Consider the following 22,488-nt stretch of genomic DNA (forward strand, 5'->3'; position numbering starts at 1 on the left):
TCTAAAGGAAGGTTCAACTCTCTTAGTTGAACACATGCAAATCGTAGAAGTTACTGAGAATTCTTCTGTGTAGCATTAGATGAAGAAATCACGCTTCCAACGAAATCCTCAAAGAGGTCCCAATATCCACTTGCAGACTTTACAAACAGAGTGTTTCCAAACTGCTCTATGAAAAGAAAGGTTAAACTCTGTGAGTGGAACGCACACATGACAACGTGGTTTCTGAGAATGATTCCCTCTAGATTTTATGTTAAGTTCTTTCCTTTTCTACCTCTGGCCCGAAATCGCTTGAAATGTCCACTTGCAGATTCCACTAAAAGAGGTTTTCATATATGCTCTGTCTAAAGGAAGGTTCAACTCTGTTAGATGAACACATACAAATCAAAGAAGTTACTGAGAATTCTTCTGTGTAGCATTAGATGAAGAAATCCCTCTTCCAACGAAATCCTCAAAGAAGCACAAATATCCACTTGCAGACTTTACAAACAGAGTGTTTCCAAACTGCTCTATGAAAAGAAAGGTTAAACTCTTTGAGTGGAACGCACACATCACAAAGTGGTTTCTGAGAATGATTGTCTCTAGTTTTTATACGAGGATATTTCCTTTTCTACGGTTGGCCCCAAATCCCTTGAAATCTCCACTTGCAGATTCCACAAAAAGAGGTTTTCAAATGTGCTCTGTCTAAAGGAAGGTTCAACTCTCTTAGTTGAACACATGCAAATCATAGAAGTTACTGAGAATTCTTCTGTCTAGCATTAGATGAAGAAAACTTGCTTCCAACGAAATCCTCAAGGAGGTCCAAATATCCATTTGCAGACTTTACAAACAGAGTGTTTCCAAACTGCTGTATGAAAAGAAAGGTTAAACTCTGTGAGTGGAACGCACACATCACAAAGGGGTTTCTGAGAATGATTCCTTCTAGATTTTATGTGAAGTTATTTCCTTTTCTACCGCTGGCCCAAAATCGCTTGAAATGTCCACTTGCAAATTCCACAAAAAGAGGTTTTCATATGTGCACTGTCTAAAGGAAGGTTCAACTCTGTTAGATGAACACATACAAATCAAAGAAGTTACTGAGAATTCTTCTGTGTAGCATTAGATGAAGAAATCCCTCTTCCAACGAAATCCTCAAAGAAGCACAAATATCCACTTGCAGACTTTACAAATAGAGTGTTTCCAAACTGCTCTATGAAAAGAGAGGTTAAACTCTGTGAGTGGAACGCACACATCACAAAGTGGTTTCTGAGAATGATTCCCTCTAGTTTTTATACGAGGGTATTTCCTTTTCTACGGTTGGCCCCAAATCGCTTGAAATCTCCACTTGCAGATTCCACAAAAAGAGGTTTTCAAATGTGCTCTGTCTAAAGGAAGGTTCAACTCTCTTAGTTGAACACATGCAAATCGAAGAAGTTACTGAGAATTCTTCTGTGTAGCATTAGATGAAGAAATCCCGCTTCCAACGAAATCCTCAAGGAGGTCCAAATATCCACTTGAAGACTTTACAAACAGAGTGTTTCCAAACTTCTCTATGAAAAGAAAGGTTAAACTCTTTGAGTGGAACTCACACATCACAAAGTGGTTTCTGTGAATGATTCTCTCTAGTTTTTATACGAGGATATTTCCTTTTCTACGGTTGGCTGCAAAGCGCATGAAATCTCCACTTGCAAATTCCACAAAAAGAGGTTTTCAAATGTGCTCTGTCTAAACGAAGGTTCAACTCTGTTAGTTGAACACATGCAAATCGTAGAAGTTACTGAGAATTCTTCTGTGTAGCATTAGATGAAGAAATCCCGCTTCAAACGAAATCCTCATGGAGGTCCAAATATCCACCTGAAGACTTTACAAACAGAGTGTTTCCAAACTGCTCTATGCAAGGACAGGTTAAACTCTGTGAGTGCAACGCACACATAACAAAGTGGTTTCTGAGAATGATTCCCTCTAGTTTTTATATGAGGATATTTCTTGTTCTACCGTTGGCCGGAAATCGCTTGAAATCTCCACTTGCAAATTCCACAAAAAGAGGTTTTCAAATGTGCTCTGTCTAAACGAAGGTTCAACTCTGTGAGTTGAACACACGCAACCCAAAGAAGTTACTGAGAATTCTTCTGTCTAGCATCAGATGAAGAAATCCCGCTTCCAACGAAATCCTCAAGGAGGTCCAAATATCCACTTGCAGACTTTACAAACAGAGTGTTTCCAAACTGCTCTATGAAAAGAAAGGTTAAACTCTTTGAGTGGAACTCACACATCACAAAGTGGTTTCTGAGAATGATTCTCTCTAGTTTTTATACGAGGATATTTCCTTTTCTACGGTTGGCCCCAAATCGCTTGAAATCTCCACTTGCAAATTCCACAAAAAGAAGTTTTCAAAGGTGCTCTGTCTAAAGGAAGGTTCAACTCTCTTAGTTGAACACATGCAAATCGTAGAAGTTACTGAGAATTCTTCTGTGTAGCATTAGATGAAGAAATCCCGCTTCCAACGATATCCTCAAAGAGGTCCCAATATCCACTTGCAGACTTTACAAACAGAGTGTTTCCAAACTGCTCTATGAAAAGAAAGGTTAAACTCTGTGAGTGGAACGCACACATCACAACGTGGTTTCTGAGAATGATTCCCTCTAGATTTTATGTGAAGTTATTTCCTTTTCTACCGCTGGCCCGAAATCGCTTGAAATCTCCACTTGCAAATTCCACAAAAAGAGGTTTTCATATGTGCTCTGTCTAAAGGAAGGTTCAACTCTGTTAGATGAACACATACAAATCAAAGAAGTTACTGAGAATTCTTCTGTGTAGCGTTAGATGAAGAAATCCCTCTTCCAACGAAATCCTCAAAGAAGCACAAATATCCACTTGCAGACTTTACAAACAGAGTGTTTCCAAACTTCTCTATGAAAAGAGAGGTTAAACTCTGTGAGTGGAACGCACACAACACAAAGTGGTTTCTGAGAATGATTCCCTCTAGTTTTTATAGGAGGGTATTTCCTTTTCTACGGTTGGCCCCAAATCGCTTGGAATCTCCACTTGCAGATTCCACAAAAAGAGGTTTTCAAATGTGCTCTGTCTAAAGGAAGGTTCAACACTCTCAGTTGAACACATGCAAATCGTAGAAGTTACTGAGAATTCTTCTGTGTAGCATTAGATGAAAAATCCCGCTTAAAACGAAATCCTCAAGGAGGTCCAAATATCCACTTGCAGACTTTACAAACAGAGTGTTTCCAAACTGCTCTATGAAAAGAAAGGTTAAACTCTTTGAGTGGAACTCACACATCACTAAGTGGTTTCTGAGCATGATTCTCTCTAGTTTTTATACGAGGATATTTCCTTTTCTACGGTTGGCTGCAAAGCGCTTGAAATCTCCACTTGCAAATTCCACAAAAAGAGGTTTTCAAATGTGCTCTGTCTAAAAGAAGGTTCAACTCTGTTAGTTGATCACATGCAAATCGTAGAAGTTACTGAGAATTCTTCTGTGTAGCATTAGATGAAGAAATCCCTCTTCCAAAGAAATCCTCAAAGAACCACAAATATCCATTTGCAGACTTTACAAACAGAGTGTTTCCAAACTGCTCTATGAAAAGAGAGGTTAAACTCTGTGAGTGGAACGCACACATCACAAAGTGGTTTCTGAGAATGATTCCCTCTAGTTTTTACATGAAGATATTTCCTTTTCTACCGTTGGCCCGAAATCGCTTGAAATTTCCACTAGCAAATTCCAATAAAAGAGGGTTTCAAATCTGCTCTGTCTAAAGGAAGGTTCAACTCTGTGAGTTGAACACAAGCAACCCAAAGAAGTTACTGAGAATTCTTCGGTCTAGCATTAGATGAAGAAATCCCTCTTCCAACGAAATTCTCAAGGAGGTCCAAATATCCACTTGCAGACTTTACAAACAGAGTGTTTCCAAACTGCTCTATGAAAAGAAAGGTTAAACTCTTTGAGTGGAACTCACACATCACAAAGTGGTTTCTGAGAATGATTCTCTCTAGTTTTTATACGAGGATATTTCCTTTTCTACGGTTGGCCCCAAATCGCTTGAAATCTCCACTTGCAAATTCCACAAAAAGAGGTTTTCAAAGGTGCTCTGTCTAAAGGAAGGTTCAACTCTCTTAGTTGAACACATGCAAATCGTAGAAGTTACTGAGAATTCTTCTGTGTAGCATTAGATGAAGAAATCACGCTTCCAACGAAATCCTCAAAGAGGTCCCAATATCCACTTGCAGACTTTACAAACAGAGTGTTTCCAAACTGCTCTATGAAAAGAAAGGTTAAACTCTGTGAGTGGAACGCACACATCACAACGTGGTTTCTGAGAATGATTCCCTCTAGATTTTATGTTAAGTTCTTTCCTTTTCTACCTCTGGCCCGAAATCGCTTGAAATGTCCACTTGCAGATTCCACTAAAAGAGGTTTTCATATATGCTCTGTCTAAAGGAAGGTTCAACTCTGTTAGATGAACACATACAAATCAAAGAAGTTACTGAGAATTCTTCTGTGTAGCATTAGATGAAGAAATCCCTCTTCCAACGAAATCCTCAAAGAAGCACAAATATCCACTTGCAGACTTTACAAACAGAGTGTTTCCAAACTGCTCTATGAAAAGAAAGGTTAAACTCTTTGAGTGGAACGCACACATCACAAAGTGGTTTCTGAGAATGATTGTCTCTAGTTTTTATACGAGGATATTTCCTTTTCTACGGTTGGCCCCAAATCCCTTGAAATCTCCACTTGCAGATTCCACAAAAAGAGGTTTTCAAATGTGCTCTGTCTAAAGGAAGGTTCAACTCTCTTAGTTGAACACATGCAAATCATAGAAGTTACTGAGAATTCTTCTGTCTAGCATTAGATGAAGAAAACTTGCTTCCAACGAAATCCTCAAGGAGGTCCAAATATCCATTTGCAGACTTTACAAACAGAGTGTTTCCAAACTGCTGTATGAAAAGAAAGGTTAAACTCTGTGAGTGGAACGCACACATCACAAAGGGGTTTCTGAGAATGATTCCTTCTAGATTTTATGTGAAGTTATTTCCTTTTCTACCGCTGGCCCAAAATCGCTTGAAATGTCCACTTGCAAATTCCACAAAAAGAGGTTTTCATATGTGCACTGTCTAAAGGAAGGTTCAACTCTGTTAGATGAACACATACAAATCAAAGAAGTTAATGAGAATTCTTCTGTGTAGCATTAGATGAAGAAATCCCTCTTCCAACGAAATCCTCAAAGAAGCACAAATATCCACTTGCAGACTTTACAAATAGAGTGTTTCCAAACTGCTCTATGAAAAGAGAGGTTAAACTCTGTGAGTGGAACGCACACATCACAAAGTGGTTTCTGAGAATGATTCCCTCTAGTTTTTATACGAGGGTATTTCCTTTTCTACGGTTGGCCCCAAATCGCTTGAAATCTCCACTTGCAGATTCCACAAAAAGAGGTTTTCAAATGTGCTCTGTCTAAAGGAAGGTTCAACTCTCTTAGTTGAACACATGCAAATCGAAGAAGTTACTGAGAATTCTTCTGTGTAGCATTAGATGAAGAAATCCCGCTTCCAACGAAATCCTCAAGGAGGTCCAAATATCCACTTGAAGACTTTACAAACAGAGTGTTTCCAAACTTCTCTATGAAAAGAAAGGTTAAACTCTTTGAGTGGAACTCACACATCACAAAGTGGTTTCTGTGAATGATTCTCTCTAGTTTTTATACGAGGATATTTCCTTTTCTACGGTTGGCTGCAAAGCGCATGAAATCTCCACTTGCAAATTCCACAAAAAGAGGTTTTCAAATGTGCTCTGTCTAAACGAAGGTTCAACTCTGTTAGTTGAACACATGCAAATCGTAGAAGTTACTGAGAATTCTTCTGTGTAGCATTAGATGAAGAAATCCCGCTTCAAACGAAATCCTCATGGAGGTCCAAATATCCACCTGAAGACTTTACAAACAGAGTGTTTCCAAACTGCTCTATGCAAGGACAGGTTAAACTCTGTGAGTGCAACGCACACATAACAAAGTGGTTTCTGAGAATGATTCCCTCTAGTTTTTATATGAGGATATTTCTTGTTCTACCGTTGGCCGGAAATCGCTTGAAATCTCCACTTGCAAATTCCACAAAAAGAGGTTTTCAAATGTGCTCTGTCTAAACGAAGGTTCAACTCTGTGAGTTGAACACACGCAACCCAAAGAAGTTACTGAGAATTCTTCTGTCTAGCATCAGATGAAGAAATCCCGCTTCCAACGAAATCCTCAAGGAGGTCCAAATATCCACTTGCAGACTTTACAAACAGAGTGTTTCCAAACTGCTCTATGAAAAGAAAGGTTAAACTCTTTGAGTGAAACTCACACATCACAAAGTGGTTTCTGAGAATGATTCTCTCTAGTTTTTATATGAGGATATTTCCTTTTCTACGGTTGGCCCCAAATCGCTTGAAATCTCCACTTCCAAATTCCACAAAAAGAGGTTTTCAAATGTGCTCTCTCGAAAGGAATGTTCAGCTCTGTGAGTTGAATACACGCAACCCAAAGAAGTTACTGAGAATTCTTTTGTCTAGCATTAGATGAAGAAATCCCGCTTCCAACGAAATCCTCAAGGAGGATCAAATATCCACTTGCCGACTTTACAAACAGAGTGTTTCCAAACTGCTCTATGCAAAGAAAGGTTAAACTCTGTGAGTGTAACGCATACATCACAAAGTGGTTTCTGAGAATGATTCCCTCTAGTTTTTATATGAAGATATTTCTTGTTCTACCGTAGGCCTGAAATCGCTTGAAATCTCCAATTGCAAATTCCACAAAAAGAGGTTTTCAAATGTGCTCTGTCTAAACGAAGGTTCAACTCTGTGAGTTGAACACACGCAACCCAAAGAAGTTACTGAGAATTCCTCTGTCTAGCATCAGATGAAGAAATCCCCCTTCCAACGAAATCCTCAAGGAGGTCCAAATATCCACTTGCAGACTTTACAAACAGAGTGTTCCCAAACTGCTCTATGAAAAGAAAGGTTAAACTCTTTGAGTGGAACTCACACATCACAAAGTGGTTTCTGAGAATGATTCTCTCTAGTTTTTATACGAGGATACTTCCTTTTCTACGGTTGGCTGCAAAGCGCTTGAAATCTCCACTTCCAAATTCTACAAAAAGAGGTTTTCAAATGTGCTCTGTCTAAAGGAAGGTTCAACTCTGTTAGATGAACACATACAAATCAAAGAAGTTACTGAGAATTCTTCTGTGTAGCATTAGATGAAGAAATTCCTCTTCCAACGAAATCCTCAAAGAACCACAAATATCCATTTGCAGACTTTACAAACAGAGTGTTTCCAAACTGCTCTATGAAAAGAGAGGTTAAACTCTGTGAGTGGAACGCACACATCACAAAGTGGTTTCTGAGAATGATTCCCTCTAGTTTTTATATGAAGATATTTCCTTTTCTACCGCTGGCCCGTAATCGCTTGAAATTTCCACTAGCAAATTCCAATAAAAGAGGGTTTCAAATCTGCTCTGTCTAAAGGAAGGTTCAACTCTGTGAGTTGAACACAAGCAACCCAAAGAAGTTACTGAGAATTCTTCCGTCTAGCATTAGAGGAAGAAATCCCGCTTCCAACGAAATCCTCAAGGAGGTCCAAATATCCACTTGCAGACTTTACAAAGAGAGTGTTTCCAAACTGCTCTATGAAAAGAAAGGTTAAACTCTTTGAGTGGAACGCACACATCACAAAGTGGTTTCTGAGAATGATTCTCTCTAGTTTTTATACGAGGATATTTCCTTTTTTACGGGTGGCCCCAAATCGCTTGAAATCTCCACTTGCAGATTTCACAAAAAGAGGTTTTCAAGTGTGCTCTGTCTAAATGTTCAACTCTCTTAGTTGAACACATGCAATTCGTAGAAGTTACTGAGAATTCTTCTGTCTAGCATTAGATGAAGAAATCCCGCTTCCAACGAAATCCTCAAGGAGGTCCAAATATCCACTTGCAGACTTTACAAACAGAGTGTTTCCAAACTGCTCTATGAAAAGAAAGGTTAAACTCTTTGAGTGGAGCTCACACATCACAAAGTGGTTTCTGAGAATGATTCTCTCTAGTTTTTATACGAGGATATTTCCTTTTCTACGGTTGGCCCCAAATCGCTTGAAATCTCCACTTGCAGATTCCACAAAAAGAGGTTTTCAAATGTGCTCTGTCTAAAGGAAGGTTCAACTCTCTTAGTTGAACACATGCAAATCGTAGAAGTTACTGAGAATTCTTCTGTCTAGCATTAGATGAAGAAATCCCGCTTCCAACGAAATCCTAAAGGAGGTCCAAATATCCACTTGCAGACTTTACAAACAGAGTGCTTCCAAACTGCTCTATGAAAAGAAAGGTTAAACTCTTTGAGTGGAACTCACACATCACAAAGTGGTTTCTGAGAATGATTCTCTCTAGTTTTTATACGTGGATATTTCCTTTTCTACGGTTGGCTGCAAAGCGCTTTAAATCTCCACTTGCAAATTCCACAAAAAGAGGTTTTCAAATGTGCTCTCTCTAAACGAAGGTTCAACTCTGTTAGTTGAACACATGCAAATCGTAGAAGTTACTGAGAATTCTTCTGTGTAGCATTAGATGAAGAAATCCTGCTTCCAACGAAATCCTCAAGGAGGTCCAAATATCCACTTGCAGACTTTACAAACAGAGTGTTCCCAAACTACTCTATGAAAAGAAAGGTTAAACTCTTTGAGTGGAACTCACACATCAGAAAGTGGTTTCTGAGAATGATTCTCTCTAGTTTTTATACGAGGATATTTCTTGTTCTATCGTTGGCCCGAAATCGCTTGAAATCTCCAATTGCAAATTCCACAAAAAGAGGTTTTCAAATGTGCTCTGTCTAAACGAAGGTTCAACTCTGTGAGTTGAACACACGCAACCCAAAGAAGTTACTGAGAATTCTTCTGTCTAGCATCAGATGAAGAAATCCCGCTTCCAACGAAATCCTCAAGGAGGTCCCAATATCCACTTGCAGACTTTACAAAGAGAGTGTTTCCAAACTGCTCTATGAAAAGAAAGGTTAAACTCTGTGAGTGGAATGCACACATCCCAACGTCGTTTCTGAGAATGATTCCCTCTAGATTTTATGTGAAGTTATTTCCTTTTCTACCGCTGGCCCGAAATCTCTTGAAATGTACACTTGCAATTTCCACAAAAAGAGGTTTTCAAATGTGCTCTGTCTAAAGAAAGGTTCAACTCTGTTAGATGAACACATACAAATCAAAGAAGTTACTGAGAATTCTTCTGTGTATCATTAGATGAAGAAATCCCTCTTCCAACGAAATCCTCAAAGAAGCACAAATATCCATTTGCAGACTTTACAAACAGAGTGTTTCCAAACTGCTCTATGAAAAGAGAGGTTAAACTCTGTGAGTGGAACGCACATATCACAAAGTGGTTTCTTTGAATGATTTCCTCTAGTTTTTATATGAAGATATTTCCTTTTCTACCGTTGTCCCGAAATCGCTTGAAATTTCCACTAGCAAATTCCAGTAAAAGAGGGTTTCAAATCTGCTCTGTGTAAAGGAAGGTTCAACTCTGTGAGTTGAACACAAGCAACCCAAAGAAGTTACTGAGAATTCTTCTGTCTAGCATTAGATGAAGAAATCCCGCTTCCAACGAAATCCTCAAGGAGGTCCAAATATCCACTTGCAGACTTTACAAACAGAGTGTTTCCAAACTGCTCTATGCAAAGAAAGGTTAAACTCCGTGAGTGTATCGCACACATCACAAAGTGGTTTCTGAGAATGATTCCCTCTACTTTTTATATGAAGATATTTCTTGTTCTACCGTTGGCCCGAAATCGCTTGAAATCTCCACTTGCAAATTCCACAAAAAGAGGTTTTGAAATGTGCTCTGTCTAAACGGAGGTTCAACTCTGTGAGTTGAACACACCCAACCCAAAGAAGTTACTGAGAATTCTTCTGTCTAGCATCAGATGAAGAAATCCCGCTTCCAACGAAATCCTCAAGGAGGTCCAAATATCCACTTGCAGACTTTACAAACAGAGTGTTTCCAAACTGCTCTATGAAAAGAAAGGTTAAACTCTTTGAGTGGAACTCACACATCACAAAGTGGTTTCTGAGAATGATTCTCTCTAGTTTTTATACGAGGATATTTCCTTTTCTACGGTTGGCCCCATATCGCCTGAAATCTCCACTTGCAGATTCCACAAAAAGAGGTTTTCAAATCTGCTCTGTCTAAAGGAAGGTTCAACTCTCTTAGTTTAACACATGCAAATCGTAGAAGTTACTGAGAATTCTTCTGTGTAGCATTAGATGAAGAAATCACTCTTCCAATGATATCCTCAAAGAGGTCCCAATATCCACTTGTAGACTTTACAAACAGAGTGTTTCCAAACTGCTCTATGAAAAGAAAGGTTAAACTCTGTGAGTGGAACGCACACATCACAACGTGGTTTCTGAGAATGATTCCCTCTAGATTTTATGTGAAGTTATTTCCTTTTCAACCGCTGGCCCGAAATCGCTTGAAATCTCCACTTGCAAATTCCACAAAAAGAGGTTTTCAAATGTGCTCTGTCTAAAGGAACGTTCAACTCCGTTAGATGAACACATACAAATCAAAGAAGTTACTGAGAATTCTTCAGTGTAGCATTAGATGAAGAAATTCCTCTTCCAACGAAATCCTCAAAGAACCACAAATATCCATTTGCAGACTTTACAAACAGAGTGTTTCCAAACTGCTCTATGAAAAGAGAGGTTAAACTCTGTGAGTGGAACGCACACATCACAAAGTGGTTTCTGAGAATGATTCCCTCTAGTTTTTATATGAAGATATTTCCTTTTCTACAGTTGGCCCGTAATCGCTTGAAATTTCCACTAGCAAATTCCAATAAAAGAGGGTTTCAAATCTGCTCTGTCTAAAGGAAGGTTCAACTCTGTGAGTTGAACACATGCAAATCGTAGAAGTTACTGAGAATTCTTCTGTGTAGCATTAGATGAAGAAATCCCGCTTCCAACAAAATCCTCAAAGAGGTCCCAATATCCACTTGCAGACTTTACAAACAGAGTGTTTCCAAACTGCTCTATGAAAAGAAAGGTTAAACTCTGTGAGTGGAATGCACACATCACAACGTGGTTTCTGAGAATGATTCCCTCTAGATTTTATGTGAAGTTATTTCCTTTTCTACCGCTGGCCCGAAATCGCTTGTAATGTCCACTTGCAGATTCCACAAAAAGAGGTTTTCATATGTGTTCTGTCTAAAGGAAGTTTCAACTCTGTTAGATGAACACATACAAATCAAAGAAGTTACTGAGAATTCTTCTGTGTAGCATTAGCTGAAGAAATCCCTCTTCCAACGAAATCCTCAAAGAAGCACAAATATCCACTTGCAGACTTTACAAACAGAGTGTTTCCAAACTGCTCTATGAAAAGAGAGGTTAAACTCTGTGAGTGTAACGCACACATCACAAAGTGGTTTCTGAGAATGATTCCCTCTAGTTTTTATATGAAGATATTTCTTGTTCTACCGTTGGCCCGAAATCGCTTGAAATCTCCACTTGCAAATTCCACAAAAAGAGGTTTTGAAATGTGCTCTGTCTAAACGGAGGTTCAACTCTGTGAGTTGAACACACCCAACCCAAAGAAGTTACTGAGAATTCTTCTGTCTAGCATCAGATGAAGAAATCCCGCTTCCAGCGAAATCCTCAAGGAGGTCCAAATATCCACTTGCAGACTTTACAAACAGAGTGTTTCCAAACTGCTCTATGAAAAGAAAGGTTAAACTCTTTGAGTGGAACTCACACATCACAAAGTGGTTTCTGAGAATGATTCTCTCTAGTTTTTATACGAGGATATTTCCTTTTCTACGGTTGGCCCCATATCGCCTGAAATCTCCACTTGCAGATTCCACAAAAAGAGGTTTTCAAATGTGTTCTGTCTAAATGAAGGTTCAACTCTATTAGTTGAACACATGCAAATCGTAGAAGTTACTGAGAATTCTTCTGTGTAGCATTAGATGAAGAAATCCCGCTTCCAACGAAATCCTCAAAGAGGTCCCAATATCCACTTGCAGACTTTACAAACAGAGTGTTTCCAAACTGCTCTATGAAAAGAAAGGTTAAACTCTGTGAGTGGAACGCACACATCACAACGTGGTTTCTGAGAATGATTCCCTCTAGATTTTGTGTGAAGTTATTTCCTTTTCTACCGCTGGCCCGAAATCGCTTGAAATCTCCACTTTCAAATTCCACAAAAAGAGGTTTTAAAATGTGCTCTGTCTAAACGAAGGTTCAACTCTGTTAGTTGAACACATGCAAATCGTAGAAGTTACTGAGAATTCTTCTGTGTAGCATTAGATGAAGAAATCCCTCTTCCAACGAAATCCTCAAAAAAGCACAAATATCCATTTGCAGACTTTACAAACAGAGTGTTTCCAAACTACTCTATGAAAAGACAGGTTAAACTCTGTGAGTGGAACGCACACATCACAATGTGGATTCTGAGAATGATTCCCTCTAGTTTTTATATGAAGATATTTCTTATTCTACCGTTGGCCCGAAATCGCTTGAAATCTCCTCTTGCAAATTCCACAAAAAGAGGTTTTAAAATGTGCTCTGTCTAAACGAAGGTTCAACTCTATTAGTTGAACACATGCAAATCGTAGAAGTTACTGAGAATTCTTCTGTGTAGCATTAGATGAAGAAATCCCTCTTCAAACGAAATCCTCAAGGTGGTCCAAATATCCACTTGCAGACTTCACAAACAGAGTGTTTCCAAACTGCTCTATGCAAAGAAAGGATAAACTCTGTGAGTGTAACGCACACATCACAACGTGGTTTCTGAGAATGATTCCCTCTAGTTTTTATATGAAGATATTTCTTGTTCTACCGTTGGCCCGAAATCGCTTGAAATCTCCACTTGCAAATTCCACAAAAAGAGGTTTTCAAATGTGCTCTGTCTAAACGAAGGTTCAACTCTGTGAGTAGAACACACGCAACCCAAAGAAGTTACTGAGAATTCTTCGGTCTAGCATCAGATGAAGAAATCCCGCTTCCAAAGAAATCCTCAAGGAGGTCCAAATATCCACTTGCAGACTTTACAAACAGAGTGTTTCCAAACTGCTCTATGAAAAGAAAAGTTAAACTCTTTGAGTGGAACTCACACATCACAAAGTGGTTTCGGAGAATGATTCTCTCTAGTTTTTATACGAGGATATTTCCTTTTCTACGGTTGGCCCCAAATCGCTTGAAATCTCCACTTGCAGATTCCACAAAAAGATGTTTTCAAATGTGCTCTGTCTAAAGGAAGGTTCAACTCTCTTAGTTGAACACATGCAAATCGTTCTAGTTACTGAGAATTCTTCTGTGTAGCATTAGATGAAGAAATCCCGCTTCCAACGAAATCCTCAAGGAGGTCCAAATATCCACTTGCAGACTTTACAAACAGAGTGTTTCCAAACTGCTCTATGAAAAGAAAGGTTAAACTCTTTGAGTGGAACTCACACATCACAAAGTGGTTTCTGAGAATGATTCTCTCTTGTTTTTATACGAGGAAATTTCCTTTTCTACGGTTGGCTGCAAAGCGCATGAAATCTCCTCTTGCAAATTCCACAAAAAGAGGTTTTCAAATGTGCTCTGTCTAAATAAAGGTTCAACTCTGTTAGTTGAACACATGCAAATCGTAGAAGTTACTGAGAATTCTTCTGTGTAGCATTAGATGAAGAAATCCCGCTTCAAACGAAATCCTCAAGGAGGTCCAAATATCCACTTGCAGACTTTACAAACAGAGTGTTTCCAAACTGCTCTATGCAAAGAAAGGTTAAACTCTGTGAGTGTAACGCACACATCACAACGTGGTTTCTGAGAATGATTCCCTCTAGTTTTTATAGGAGGGTATTTCCTTTTCTATGGTTGGCCCCAAATCACTTGGAATCTCCACTTGCAGATTCCACAAAAAGAGGTTTTCAAATGTGCTCTGTCTAAAGGAAGGTTCAACACTCTTAGTTGAACACATGCAAATCGTAGAAGTTACTAAGAATTCTTCTGTGTAGCATTAGATGAAAAATCCCGCTTCCAACGAAATCCTCAAGGAGGTCCAAATATCCACTTGCAGACTTTACAAACAGAGTGTTTCCAAACTGCTCTATGAAAAGAAAGGTTAAACTCTTTGAGTGGAACTCACACATCACTAAGTGGTTTCTGAGAATGATTCTCTCTAGTTTTTATACGAGGATATTTCCTTTTCTACGGTTGGCTGCTAAGCGCTTGAAATCTCCACTTGCAAATTCCACAAAAAGAGGTTTTCAAATGTGCTCTGTCTAAAAGAAGGTTCAACTCTGTTAGTTGAACACATGCAAATCGTAGAAGTTACTGAGAATTCTTCTGTGTAGCATTAGATGAAGAAATCCCTCTTCCAACGAAATCCTCAAGGAAGCTCAAATATCCATTTGCAGACTTTACAAACAGAGTGTTTCCAAACTGCTCTATGAAAAGAGAGGTTAAACTCTGTGAGTGGAACGCACACATCACAAAGTGGTTTCTGAGAATGATTCCCTCTAGTTTTTACATGAAGATATTTCCTTTTCTACCGTTGGCCCGAAATCGCTTGAAATTTCCACTAGCAAATTCCAATAAAAGAGGGTTTCAAATCTGCTCTGTCTAAAGGAAGGTTCAACTCTGTGAGTTGAACACAAGCAACCCAAAGAAGTTACTGAGAATTCTTCGGTCTAGCATTAGATGAAGAAATCCCTCTTCCAACGAAATCCTCAAGGAGGTCCAAATATCCACTTGCAGACTTTACAAACAGAGTGTTTCCAAACTGCTCTATGAAAAGAAAGGTTAAACTCTTTGAGTGGAACTCACACATCACAAAGTGGTTTCTGAGAATGATTCTCTCTAGTTTTTATACGAGGATATTTCCTTTTCTACGGTTGGCCCCAAATCGCTTGAAATCTCCACTTGCAAATTCCACAAAAAGAGGTTTTCAAAGGTGCTCTGTCTAAAGGAAGGTTCAACTCTCTTAGTTGAACACATGCAAATCGTAGAAGTTACTGAGAATTCTTCTGTGTAGCATTAGATGAAGAAATCACGCTTCCAACGAAATCCTCAAAGAGGTCCCAATATCCACTTGCAGACTTTACAAACAGAGTGTTTCCAAACTGCTCTATGAAAAGAAAGGTTAAACTCTGTGAGTGGAACGCACACATCACAACGTGGTTTCTGAGAATGATTCCCTCTAGATTTTATGTTAAGTTCTTTCCTTTTCTACCTCTGGCCCGAAATCGCTTGAAATGTCCACTTGCAGATTCCACTAAAAGAGGTTTTCATATATGCTCTGTCTAAAGGAAGGTTCAACTCTGTTAGATGAACACATACAAATCAAAGAAGTTACTGAGAATTCTTCTGTGTAGCATTAGATGAAGAAATCCCTCTTCCAACGAAATCCTCAAAGAAGCACAAATATCCACTTGCAGACTTTACAAACAGAGTGTTTCCAAACTGCTCTATGAAAAGAAAGGTTAAACTCTTTGAGTGGAACGCACACATCACAAAGTGGTTTCTGAGAATGATTGTCTCTAGTTTTTATACGAGGATATTTCCTTTTCTACGGTTGGCCCCAAATCCCTTGAAATCTCCACTTGCAGATTCCACAAAAAGAGGTTTTCAAATGTGCTCTGTCTAAAGGAAGGTTCAACTCTCTTAGTTGAACACATGCAAATCATAGAAGTTACTGAGAATTCTTCTGTCTAGCATTAGATGAAGAAAACTTGCTTCCAACGAAATCCTCAAGGAGGTCCAAATATCCATTTGCAGACTTTACAAACAGAGTGTTTCCAAACTGCTGTATGAAAAGAAAGGTTAAACTCTGTGAGTGGAACGCACACATCACAAAGGGGTTTCTGAGAATGATTCCTTCTAGATTTTATGTGAAGTTATTTCCTTTTCTACCGCTGGCCCAAAATCGCTTGAAATGTCCACTTGCAAATTCCACAAAAAGAGGTTTTCATATGTGCACTGTCTAAAGGAAGGTTCAACTCTGTTAGATGAACACATACAAATCAAAGAAGTTAATGAGAATTCTTCTGTGTAGCATTAGATGAAGAAATCCCTCTTCCAACGAAATCCTCAAAGAAGCACAAATATCCACTTGCAGACTTTACAAATAGAGTGTTTCCAAACTGCTCTATGAAAAGAGAGGTTAAACTCTGTGAGTGGAACGCACACATCACAAAGTGGTTTCTGAGAATGATTCCCTCTAGTTTTTATACGAGGGTATTTCCTTTTCTACGGTTGGCCCCAAATCGCTTGAAATCTCCACTTGCAGATTCCACAAAAAGAGGTTTTCAAATGTGCTCTGTCTAAAGGAAGGTTCAACTCTCTTAGTTGAACACATGCAAATCGAAGAAGTTACTGAGAATTCTTCTGTGTAGCATTAGATGAAGAAATCCCGCTTCCAACGAAATCCTCAAGGAGGTCCAAATATCCACTTGAAGACTTTACAAACAGAGTGTTTCCAAACTTCTCTATGAAAAGAAAGGTTAAACTCTTTGAGTGGAACTCACACATCACAAAGTGGTTTCTGTGAATGATTCTCTCTAGTTTTTATACGAGGATATTTCCTTTTCTACGGTTGGCTGCAAAGCGCATGAAATCTCCACTTGCAAATTCCACAAAAAGAGGTTTTCAAATGTGCTCTGTCTAAACGAAGGTTCAACTCTGTTAGTTGAACACATGCAAATCGTAGAAGTTACTGAGAATTCTTCTGTGTAGCATTAGATGAAGAAATCCCGCTTCAAACGAAATCCTCATGGAGGTCCAAATATCCACCTGAAGACTTTACAAACAGAGTGTTTCCAAACTGCTCTATGCAAGGACAGGTTAAACTCTGTGAGTGCAACGCACACATAACAAAGTGGTTTCTGAGAATGATTCCCTCTAGTTTTTATATGAGGATATTTCTTGTTCTACCGTTGGCCGGAAATCGCTTGAAATCTCCACTTGCAAATTCCACAAAAAGAGGTTTTCAAATGTGCTCTGTCTAAACGAAGGTTCAACTCTGTGAGTTGAACACACGCAACCCAAAGAAGTTACTGAGAATTCTTCTGTCTAGCATCAGATGAAGAAATCCCGCTTCCAACGAAATCCTCAAGGAGGTCCAAATATCCACTTGCAGACTTTACAAACAGAGTGTTTCCAAACTGCTCTATGAAAAGAAAGGTTAAACTCTTTGAGTGAAACTCACACATCACAAAGTGGTTTCTGAGAATGATTCTCTCTAGTTTTTATATGAGGATATTTCCTTTTCTACGGTTGGCCCCAAATCGCTTGAAATCTCCACTTCCAAATTCCACAAAAAGAGGTTTTCAAATGTGCTCTCTCGAAAGGAATGTTCAGCTCTGTGAGTTGAATACACGCAACCCAAAGAAGTTACTGAGAATTCTTTTGTCTAGCATTAGATGAAGAAATCCCGCTTCCAACGAAATCCTCAAGGAGGATCAAATATCCACTTGCCGACTTTACAAACAGAGTGTTTCCAAACTGCTCTATGCAAAGAAAGGTTAAACTCTGTGAGTGTAACGCATACATCACAAAGTGGTTTCTGAGAATGATTCCCTCTAGTTTTTATATGAAGATATTTCTTGTTCTACCGTAGGCCTGAAATCGCTTGAAATCTCCAATTGCAAATTCCACAAAAAGAGGTTTTCAAATGTGCTCTGTCTAAACGAAGGTTCAACTCTGTGAGTTGAACACACGCAACCCAAAGAAGTTACTGAGAATTCCTCTGTCTAGCATCAGATGAAGAAATCCCCCTTCCAACGAAATCCTCAAGGAGGTCCAAATATCCACTTGCAGACTTTACAAACAGAGTGTTCCCAAACTGCTCTATGAAAAGAAAGGTTAAACTCTTTGAGTGGAACTCACACATCACAAAGTGGTTTCTGAGAATGATTCTCTCTAGTTTTTATACGAGGATACTTCCTTTTCTACGGTTGGCTGCAAAGCGCTTGAAATCTCCACTTCCAAATTCTACAAAAAGAGGTTTTCAAATGTGCTCTGTCTAAAGGAAGGTTCAACTCTGTTAGATGAACACATACAAATCAAAGAAGTTACTGAGAATTCTTCTGTGTAGCATTAGATGAAGAAATTCCTCTTCCAACGAAATCCTCAAAGAACCACAAATATCCATTTGCAGACTTTACAAACAGAGTGTTTCCAAACTGCTCTATGAAAAGAGAGGTTAAACTCTGTGAGTGGAACGCACACATCACAAAGTGGTTTCTGAGAATGATTCCCTCTAGTTTTTATATGAAGATATTTCCTTTTCTACCGCTGGCCCGTAATCGCTTGAAATTTCCACTAGCAAATTCCAATAAAAGAGGGTTTCAAATCTGCTCTGTCTAAAGGAAGGTTCAACTCTGTGAGTTGAACACAAGCAACCCAAAGAAGTTACTGAGAATTCTTCCGTCTAGCATTAGAGGAAGAAATCCCGCTTCCAACGAAATCCTCAAGGAGGTCCAAATATCCACTTGCAGACTTTACAAAGAGAGTGTTTCCAAACTGCTCTATGAAAAGAAAGGTTAAACTCTTTGAGTGGAACGCACACATCACAAAGTGGTTTCTGAGAATGATTCTCTCTAGTTTTTATACGAGGATATTTCCTTTTTTACGGGTGGCCCCAAATCGCTTGAAATCTCCACTTGCAGATTTCACAAAAAGAGGTTTTCAAGTGTGCTCTGTCTAAATGTTCAACTCTCTTAGTTGAACACATGCAATTCGTAGAAGTTACTGAGAATTCTTCTGTCTAGCATTAGATGAAGAAATCCCGCTTCCAACGAAATCCTCAAGGAGGTCCAAATATCCACTTGCAGACTTTACAAACAGAGTGTTTCCAAACTGCTCTATGAAAAGAAAGGTTAAACTCTTTGAGTGGAGCTCACACATCACAAAGTGGTTTCTGAGAATGATTCTCTCTAGTTTTTATACGAGGATATTTCCTTTTCTACGGTTGGCCCCAAATCGCTTGAAATCTCCACTTGCAGATTCCACAAAAAGAGGTTTTCAAATGTGCTCTGTCTAAAGGAAGGTTCAACTCTCTTAGTTGAACACATGCAAATCGTAGAAGTTACTGAGAATTCTTCTGTCTAGCATTAGATGAAGAAATCCCGCTTCCAACGAAATCCTAAAGGAGGTCCAAATATCCACTTGCAGACTTTACAAACAGAGTGCTTCCAAACTGCTCTATGAAAAGAAAGGTTAAACTCTTTGAGTGGAACTCACACATCACAAAGTGGTTTCTGAGAATGATTCTCTCTAGTTTTTATACGTGGATATTTCCTTTTCTACGGTTGGCTGCAAAGCGCTTTAAATCTCCACTTGCAAATTCCACAAAAAGAGGTTTTCAAATGTGCTCTCTCTAAACGAAGGTTCAACTCTGTTAGTTGAACACATGCAAATCGTAGAAGTTACTGAGAATTCTTCTGTGTAGCATTAGATGAAGAAATCCTGCTTCCAACGAAATCCTCAAGGAGGTCCAAATATCCACTTGCAGACTTTACAAACAGAGTGTTCCCAAACTACTCTATGAAAAGAAAGGTTAAACTCTTTGAGTGGAACTCACACATCAGAAAGTGGTTTCTGAGAATGATTCTCTCTAGTTTTTATACGAGGATATTTCTTGTTCTATCGTTGGCCCGAAATCGCTTGAAATCTCCAATTGCAAATTCCACAAAAAGAGGTTTTCAAATGTGCTCTGTCTAAACGAAGGTTCAACTCTGTGAGTTGAACACACGCAACCCAAAGAAGTTACTGAGAATTCTTCTGTCTAGCATCAGATGAAGAAATCCCGCTTCCAACGAAATCCTCAAGGAGGTCCCAATATCCACTTGCAGACTTTACAAAGAGAGTGTTTCCAAACTGCTCTATGAAAAGAAAGGTTAAACTCTGTGAGTGGAATGCACACATCCCAACGTCGTTTCTGAGAATGATTCCCTCTAGATTTTATGTGAAGTTATTTCCTTTTCTACCGCTGGCCCGAAATCTCTTGAAATGTACACTTGCAATTTCCACAAAAAGAGGTTTTCAAATGTGCTCTGTCTAAAGAAAGGTTCAACTCTGTTAGATGAACACATACAAATCAAAGAAGTTACTGAGAATTCTTCTGTGTATCATTAGATGAAGAAATCCCTCTTCCAACGAAATCCTCAAAGAAGCACAAATATCCATTTGCAGACTTTACAAACAGAGTGTTTCCAAACTGCTCTATGAAAAGAGAGGTTAAACTCTGTGAGTGGAACGCACATATCACAAAGTGGTTTCTTTGAATGATTTCCTCTAGTTTTTATATGAAGATATTTCCTTTTCTACCGTTGTCCCGAAATCGCTTGAAATTTCCACTAGCAAATTCCAGTAAAAGAGGGTTTCAAATCTGCTCTGTGTAAAGGAAGGTTCAACTCTGTGAGTTGAACACAAGCAACCCAAAGAAGTTACTGAGAATTCTTCTGTCTAGCATTAGATGAAGAAATCCCGCTTCCAACGAAATCCTCAAGGAGGTCCAAATATCCACTTGCAGACTTTACAAACAGAGTGTTTCCAAACTGCTCTATGCAAAGAAAGGTTAAACTCCGTGAGTGTATCGCACACATCACAAAGTGGTTTCTGAGAATGATTCCCTCTACTTTTTATATGAAGATATTTCTTGTTCTACCGTTGGCCCGAAATCGCTTGAAATCTCCACTTGCAAATTCCACAAAAAGAGGTTTTGAAATGTGCTCTGTCTAAACGGAGGTTCAACTCTGTGAGTTGAACACACCCAACCCAAAGAAGTTACTGAGAATTCTTCTGTCTAGCATCAGATGAAGAAATCCCGCTTCCAACGAAATCCTCAAGGAGGTCCAAATATCCACTTGCAGACTTTACAAACAGAGTGTTTCCAAACTGCTCTATGAAAAGAAAGGTTAAACTCTTTGAGTGGAACTCACACATCACAAAGTGGTTTCTGAGAATGATTCTCTCTAGTTTTTATACGAGGATATTTCCTTTTCTACGGTTGGCCCCATATCGCCTGAAATCTCCACTTGCAGATTCCACAAAAAGAGGTTTTCAAATCTGCTCTGTCTAAAGGAAGGTTCAACTCTCTTAGTTTAACACATGCAAATCGTAGAAGTTACTGAGAATTCTTCTGTGTAGCATTAGATGAAGAAATCACTCTTCCAATGATATCCTCAAAGAGGTCCCAATATCCACTTGTAGACTTTACAAACAGAGTGTTTCCAAACTGCTCTATGAAAAGAAAGGTTAAACTCTGTGAGTGGAACGCACACATCACAACGTGGTTTCTGAGAAGGATTCCCTCTAGATTTTATGTGAAGTTATTTCCTTTTCAACCGCTGGCCCGAAATCGCTTGAAATCTCCACTTGCAAATTCCACAAAAAGAGGTTTTCAAATGTGCTCTGTCTAAAGGAACGTTCAACTCCGTTAGATGAACACATACAAATCAAAGAAGTTACTGAGAATTCTTCAGTGTAGCATTAGATGAAGAAATTCCTCTTCCAACGAAATCCTCAAAGAACCACAAATATCCATTTGCAGACTTTACAAACAGAGTGTTTCCAAACTGCTCTATGAAAAGAGAGGTTAAACTCTGTGAGTGGAACGCACACATCACAAAGTGGTTTCTGAGAATGATTCCCTCTAGTTTTTATATGAAGATATTTCCTTTTCTACAGTTGGCCCGTAATCGCTTGAAATTTCCACTAGCAAATTCCAATAAAAGAGGGTTTCAAATCTGCTCTGTCTAAAGGAAGGTTCAACTCTGTGAGTTGAACACATGCAAATCGTAGAAGTTACTGAGAATTCTTCTGTGTAGCATTAGATGAAGAAATCCCGCTTCCAACAAAATCCTCAAAGAGGTCCCAATATCCACTTGCAGACTTTACAAACAGAGTGTTTCCAAACTGCTCTATGAAAAGAAAGGTTAAACTCTGTGAGTGGAATGCACACATCACAACGTGGTTTCTGAGAATGATTCCCTCTAGATTTTATGTGAAGTTATTTCCTTTTCTACCGCTGGCCCGAAATCGCTTGTAATGTCCACTTGCAGATTCCACAAAAAGAGGTTTTCATATGTGTTCTGTCTAAAGGAAGTTTCAACTCTGTTAGATGAACACATACAAATCAAAGAAGTTACTGAGAATTCTTCTGTGTAGCATTAGCTGAAGAAATCCCTCTTCCAACGAAATCCTCAAAGAAGCACAAATATCCACTTGCAGACTTTACAAACAGAGTGTTTCCAAACTGCTCTATGAAAAGAGAGGTTAAACTCTGTGAGTGTAACGCACACATCACAAAGTGGTTTCTGAGAATGATTCCCTCTAGTTTTTATATGAAGATATTTCTTGTTCTACCGTTGGCCCGAAATCGCTTGAAATCTCCACTTGCAAATTCCACAAAAAGAGGTTTTGAAATGTGCTCTGTCTAAACGGAGGTTCAACTCTGTGAGTTGAACACACCCAACCCAAAGAAGTTACTGAG

Source organism: Gorilla gorilla, chromosome 2 (assembly GCF_029281585.2).
Source record: "Gorilla gorilla gorilla isolate KB3781 chromosome 2, NHGRI_mGorGor1-v2.1_pri, whole genome shotgun sequence".
In the NCBI taxonomy this organism is placed as follows: Eukaryota; Metazoa; Chordata; class Mammalia; order Primates; family Hominidae; genus Gorilla; species Gorilla gorilla.